Genomic DNA, 7,096 nt, shown 5'->3' with positions numbered 1-7,096 from the left:
CCTAGCCACCCCGACTGTGAAGTAGTGCCTCCTGATGTCTAGCCTGAACCTACTCTCAATCAACTTGTGGTTGTTATTCCTAGTTACTCCAGAAGCTGATTTTTTGCCTAAGATAACATTCTCCTGCTTTGATCCCTGCTGCACAGTGTAGCATCTCTGGTATTACTTTTCAGGCAGTTGAGAGAGTCAATGGCCCATTGAGGTAATGGCCCACTGTTCTTCTCTTCACAGGTGTTAAAGATCCTCTCTCCTTTTTAATGGTCTTGGCATTCTGCTAATGAAGCTAACTTTCATTAGGGGAATTTCCGTCTGCTAGGACTTCTGGAACGTCTTGCATTTGAAAGCTTTTTTTTCCCATTTGAAAACTGTTCTAACTTCATCCCAAAGACATAGTTGGCAAAATAAAAGATGTCTCTAAGGAATCTTTGCCTCTCACTCTTTTCAAGCAAGAAGGGAAGTGTGCATCATCTGAAGATTAGGCTCTGTCTGCTCTCTGCAGTCATAACCCTGGGGAAAAAAAAAAAATCTTCATAATGCCTTTCAGAAACAAGGTGCGTGTTATATTCAAGGGTGTATTATATGAGAGAAGATACTATCATTCCCAATCTGAATGTATTGCAAAAAAGATGTTAATGCGTGTGGAGTGTTCTGAGGTAAGTCATTGAAGCCCACAAATTTCTGGTGAAGTGGATCCATGGAAGTCACTCATCCTCCCTCCCTGCTTTTCCCCATTACAGTCCCTAATGCAGCTAGCTCCTTTGCTGGTTCAGGCCTGTACTAGTTTAGATAGCATCAGTTTAGATGGCATCAGTAGATGCCCCATCTTCCTTTGTCCTTAAGAAATGTCAAACTCCAGAACTCTTGGTTAACAGATGATACCTTTTATTAGAACAACTAAGAATACACACACACACAAAAATCTTTTTCTGCAAGCTTTCAGGCACATGCCCTTCCTCAGGCTCAGGGAAAATTCCATTTTACTGTGTTTGTGAATGGATGAGTAGACAAGAAACGATGTGAACAAATTGGAGGGAGTCCAGCAGAGGGCAACAAAAATGGTGAAGGGGCTGGGGGACATGACTTCTGAGGAGAGGCTGAGGGAACTGGGCTTATTTAGTCTAGAAAAGAGAAGACAGAGGGGATTTAATAGCATGCTTCAACTACCTGAAGGGGGATTCAAAAGAGGATAGAGCTAGATTGCTCTTAGTAGGGTTACCATATTTCCAGCAGCAAAAAAGAGGGAAGGAGGGGTATATGATTGGGAGGGGGGCAGTGATGTCTGTGCCTTGCCTCTGCCCCTCACTCTTAAGCCCCTGGTCCCCCAGCTCTGCCAGCCCCCCCCACTCCCAACCCACAGCTCCCTGCCCTCCAGCCCTGCTAATGCCCTGCACTCTGGACCTGCAGCCCCCTGCCCCCTCCAGCCCTGCTGGTGCCCCTCACTCCCGACCTGCAGCCCCTGCTCCCCTAGTCCTGCTCCTCAAACAGTGCGCATGTGCACACACCCCCCACCCCCTCCACACACACTGTCACTTCACCTAGCTTGCTGGGACCCGTGTGGGGAGCACATGACCCCTGACAGCCAATCACGTTGCCCACTGCTCCCAGTCTCAAGCAGCCAGCCTGGGAGAGCAGAGGGAATAGCAAAAAACCTGGACATTTGCTCTTATTTTAAAAACCCACCTGGACATAGCACAGGGGGCCAAAAAAAGAGGACATGTCCAGGAAAACCTGGACATATGGTAACCCTAGCTCTTAGTGGTGGCAGATGACAGAAAAAGGAGCAAGCGTCTCAAGTTGTAGCAAGGGAAGTTTAGGTTAGATATTAGGAAGAATTTTCTCACTAAGAGGGTAATAAAACACTGGAACAGGTTACCCAGAGCAGCCCAAACATCCTACAGTGAGTTCTAGCAATAGTGACAAAAATGTTGGGAATTATTAATCTATGCAATTTTGTTCAGTAAAAAGAGACCATTTGGCTTGTCCATGAATGTTTTATTTAAAAAAAGAATGCCATGCTGTGTGAACTACAGGTCTGGTACAGTAAAGTGTTGTCTATATTTATATAAACAGTCTGCAGATGTTCCCTATCAAAAGCCCTAAGAGAAGAAATTAGTATTTTTCTATCTAAAGAGAAGCCTGACGTATGTATTGGTTCATTGATCCTGGATTGTTGTTATAATGGTAGGCTATACTGTAAAGACTTCCTAGAGGATAGAACATGTGCAGGCAACACTGCACTTTTGGCAGTACAGTTGATTCCTGATTCCCTCTGCTCCCTGTGGAATAAGTTATAATAACAAAACACAGCTTTGCTGGTATAACAGCTTGTATACTGGTGCTTTTACTGACCCAGATCTGTGTTTGTGAAGGATCATACTTCTTCACACCCCTGACTCCTTATGGTTATGTTGGCAGAAGTCTATAGTTATAGATGACCTTAAAGAGAGACCACTACTTAAAAAAAGAAGCAGGTGGTCTATATTAATGACCCTTTTCATGCTGCTCACTGCTTCATTTTTGCCTTTTTTTAAACATTTGTTCACTCCTTTCCCTTGCTTACTGTCTTCCAAATAGAAAATGCAGCAATAATAGTGATTCTGAGACAATTTTCATGACAGTTGAATAAGCTTTAATATTACCTGTAATATAGTTGCCCATCTCTGGCTTCACACCTATTAAAAAGGCAAAATCAGACATAGTTGTTAGCTTAACCCCTCAAAGGCCATGTCTAGAAGAGTGCAGCTGTGCAGTACGTAGGAACCACAGACACGCCTGTAGTGCCACATACTGTACATTCAGGTGTTTCCGTGTTGCAAGCTTGCAGCATTGTTGGGGGGGTTGACCCCGGGAGATCCCAGGGTCAAAAAACCTGTGCCAAAAAAAGCAGGGTGGTGCATGCCAGGACAGGGGATGCTGCCCTACCAGAGCCTGACCGGACGGAGCCATGGTCTGGCTACCGGCCAAGTTCCAAGCGGGAGAATCGCTGCTGCTGTTACCCTAGGAGGCCCCCAGGACCCCAGGTAAGGCTGCGGGTGGCAGGGGGACACAAAGTGAGCCACTGCTTCTTGCCCCTAAGGAAATAAATGTCCATGCTCATGTGGACGCAGTTAATAAGTCTGTGCTCCTTCTCTTGATTTACTTACTAAAGGAAAGATTGTGCCCTTCTGCATGTTAGTTATACTTCACATTTTGGGGGCTATTTGGATAAGTGCTTACAACCTGAGTAAGGCTTACATACCTTACCCCTACACTCCCTGCTCTTAGCACTATGTCATGGGATGGGGTCCCCAGGGATGGCCGTGATGCCTCTAGGGCTCCATGACCGTGCCAGTCTTGCCCAATGAGCACCCTTTTCCTTGCCTGCCATGTTTTGCTGGTAATTATAATAAATAGGGAGGCTGCCCGTGACTACGTTTGGACACGGTCTTGATGGACCCCACTGAACCCACTCAAAATGGATGCCTCACAGGACACCCTCAGCCTTATGGGCTAGATGCGTGGCTCCAAAACCATCCCTTTACCATGCCCCAAACTTCACAGATGGCATTCAAACCTTGTCTCTCTGAGGCCCTAGTTTAACTTGGCCTCCTGTCATCGCTGGGCTCTCTGCAGCCCTGTCTCTGTGCTCCCAGCAATGGGCTGTCCTCAGCCCTGTCATGATTGCGACCCCTGGCACTGGGCCCCCACACTGTAGTGGATCCCCAATGAGGCCTCCTCCTCTCCCAGTAGCCTCAGCCAGTTTATAAACAACAACCAAAATATGAGCCCCTGGGCTATAACATAATACAGCCAGTTCAGGGTGCGCTCTGTCCCTTTTTAAAAGAGTCAAACTTCCACCCAAGCATTAAGTGCCTTGTAGCCCAGGGTACCTGGTGAGCTCCTGGAGTCCCATTAGGCCTATAGGCAGAATATCGGGCAGCCACCAGTATCTCTGGGCAATTCCTCCTTGGAGGCTCCTTCCCCTGGCTGCTGCCAGAGAACTAACTCTGGCTGGCCTCAGCCCTGGGGTTTATATGTGCCCAGGGCCCTGCCTTCTTCCGGTCAGCTGACTGGGTGCAGGTGCAGGTTAATTCCCTTGTTAGCCTGCTGCCATAATAACCTACACTTGTGGGAGTTCTGCCTGGCTCCTAGGGCCCTCTCCCTAGGCAGTTTCTGCTCTCAAAAGGAGCAGGCACTTTAGTACCCTGTGACACACTAGCATTGTATTGATACATGCTATATTGTGCACATTCAATAGGTAACTGCCATATTTACTCAAATACAAGATGAGGTTTTTTTCCCGCCCAATTTGCATGGAGGAAAAAAAAGCTTCTCATCTTACATTTGAATATAAGGAAACCTCATTAAATACATTGTATATTGCAGCAGGGCACTAGGGTGCCTGCTACTAGAAGTGCTGGGATAACCCTTCAGGTGCTGGCCGGTTGCTGAGGCAACCAAAGGGAGCTAATGGCTTACACCTGCCTAGCCAGCTGAAGGAAGGGGCAAGGCCTGGCCCCTATATAAAGCACAGGTAGGAGGCCAGAGGCAGTTCCCTACCAGCAACTAAGGATAAAGCAGCTCTCTGCCAGAAAAGAGAGAAGCTTGAATGCCAGAGCAGTGTTGGTCACCACGGTAGGATAGAAAACCTGGTAGGCCTGAGCATAGTTATAGCTAGTGGCTTATGTTTAAATTGTTGCCACAGTGGTGCATTGGCCAGGAAAGGCTCAGCTGTGCACAAAGGAGGAAGAAGAACAAACCTGTGGGCCAGAATACAATCAGGAAAGGATTTATAAAAAAAGGTAGGGGGGGGGCCAGTCTGCGAGGCTTGGGGCGTGGTTTTGGGGTGGAAGGAGCCACGCATAGCCCACAAGGCTTGGATACATGGAACACCCGAAGCAGGAGAACTGTGGCCAAGTAGAAGAAAGGTAGCCTCCCTATAAAAACACAAATACAATCAAAGTTGTGGTGGGCGAGAATAGGAGGGTACAAGTCAGAAGCTTGGCACAGTAAAGGAGGCGACAGGGGATAGCATGGCGACCCTGATGTCGCTCCTGCCACATATATAATTAAACTGCTGCCAAAAACCACATGTGCTCAGCAATAAAAACCAACTAGGGAGTTAATTAAATGCAGCCAACACTGAGCATAACTATAAAACACATGGCCATGTTGGGCAAACATGCTGATGAGAACCTACCAAATTTTGGGGGATATACATACACACACATCTATCTATCTATTCTAATATTATAAAAGCCTTAGTTTGTCTGTCTGTCTGTTCATAATGCTTTACTCACACTCTGATTGGCTGACTAAAACAGCCAATCAGAGTGCTCCAAGGGCAATGGGACAGAAGGTGGCACAATGGAGTGCCACGATGACAGTGGGGACACAGAGGATGGACGGGGGTGGAGAGAGTGGGCTGGCCCTGAAGCGGCAAATGGGGAGAGTGGGGGCAGCAGGCCCATTTCATAGACATTAGAGCTGGAAGGGACCTCGGAAGATCATCGAGTCCAGCCCCCTGCCCCAGGGGCAGGAAGTCAGCAGGGATCATAGGATCCCAGCAAGATAAGCATCCAGGTGTCTTTTGAAGGCATTCAGAGTAGGTGCTTGAACCACCTCTGATGGCAATCTATTCCAAACCTTGGGGGCTCGGACAGTGAAGAAGTTCTTCCTTATGTCCAGCTTGAAACAGTCATGGAGGAGTTTGTGACTGTTTAACCTTGTCATCCCTTGGGGCGCTCTGGTGAACAGACATTCACCCAGATCCTGATGAGCACCCCGATAAACTTACAGGTGGCCACCAGATCACCCTTGAGCCTGCACTTTTCCAGGCTGAAGAGTCCCATGGCTCTCAGCCTCTCTTCATAAGGTCTGCTTTCCTGACCTCTGATCATGTGCGTGGCTCTTCTCTGCACCCTCTCAAGCTTCTCCACATCCTTTTTAAATTGTGGAGCCCAAAACTGGACTCAGTACTCCAGCTGCGGCCTCACCAAGGCTGAGTACAATGGGAGAATGACGTCCTGGGATTTACTTGAGAAGCATCTGTGGATGCAAGCCAGCATTTTGCTCACTTTACTAGCAGCAGTATCACACTGCAGGCTCACGTTCATCTTGTGGTCAATCGTGACCCCCAAGTCCCTTTCGTCTGTAGTGCGAGCCAGCGTAGCCTATAAGGATGCTGCAGGTTTTTCTTCCCAAGGTGGAGAACCTTGCATTTTTCGGTGTTGAACAGCATCAGGTTCTCATCTGCCCATTTGCTGAGCCTGTCAAGGTCAGCCTGGATCACCCTCCTGTCCTCAGGTGTGGACGCTTTACCCCAGACCAGAGGAGAAGTGGAGTCGGGGCCAGACATGGGGCTTGGTCCCTGCGTACGTCCCCCCATGATGGCAGCCTGGCCCTGAAACAGCCCTGAGATGGTGGTGGAGGGAACAGCATGGGGGAGCGAGGCTAGCAGCACTGGCCTCCCCCTCCTCCCCACCCACCTGAGGCGTCAGGGGCCTGAGGGGTAAAAATGGGCCTAGACAGTGCAACAGGGGGAGAAGGGGGGAGTAAACGGAATGGCACCAGACGAGAAGTGGAGGTGAGGCCGAATGTCCTCCATCCCCACCTAGAACAGGACTAGAGGGGAGGGACTGGGGACAGAACACACATGGGGGGAGGGCGCCCAAGACCAGCGGCACTGGCTTCACCCCCTGTTAACAGGTCGCCCTCCCCAGCACCATCTTCCCTGTTATCTGCGCCTTACGTGGGGTGCCCTTGAAGTCCCCTTGAAGGTTCTTGTGTCCTGCTCTCTACTCGCTAGTCACATCTTATTATACTGATGTTCTTGTAAACAGGAGACTGCCCATTGTATTTTGTATGTTGGGGTCTTTCACTTCCACGGACCTTGACCCCTGTCTTTCTCTAGTTAGGCCTCCCTGTCTAAACCCACCAAACAGGGTTTGACTCCGAGGCACTAGCCTTTGTTCCCTTGTCTTGAGGCTCTTGGCCTTCCTTTCTGCTCCAATCTGAAGCCTGGCCTAGAGGCCCGGCCATGGCCCCACAACCAGGGGGTCGCAAGTGCAAGGCCGGGGAACGGCCCCGAACTCATACTGTCCCAGTCCAAAAAACC

At 49.1% G+C, this 7,096-nt stretch overlaps 1 long non-coding RNA gene across 1 annotated transcript; it reads right to left on the bottom strand.

Annotated features, from left to right (window-relative positions):
- Nucleotides 1–873: 873 nt before the first annotated feature.
- On the bottom strand, nt 874–3,959 carry LOC132249142 (uncharacterized). The gene is made up of 3 exons (XR_009460548.1): nt 3,870–3,959; nt 2,640–2,672; nt 874–1,118 (listed from the first exon to the last, which is right to left on the bottom strand). It is a non-coding gene; the product is annotated as an uncharacterized LOC132249142 (long non-coding RNA).
- Nucleotides 3,960–7,096: the final 3,137 nt, after the last annotated feature.

This window comes from Alligator mississippiensis, chromosome 3, assembly GCF_030867095.1.
Source record: "Alligator mississippiensis isolate rAllMis1 chromosome 3, rAllMis1, whole genome shotgun sequence".
NCBI lineage: Eukaryota > Metazoa > Chordata > Crocodylia > Alligatoridae > Alligator > Alligator mississippiensis.
The sequence above is the reverse complement of the archived record's forward strand: the minus strand, read 5'-3'. Positions and strand labels throughout refer to the sequence as shown.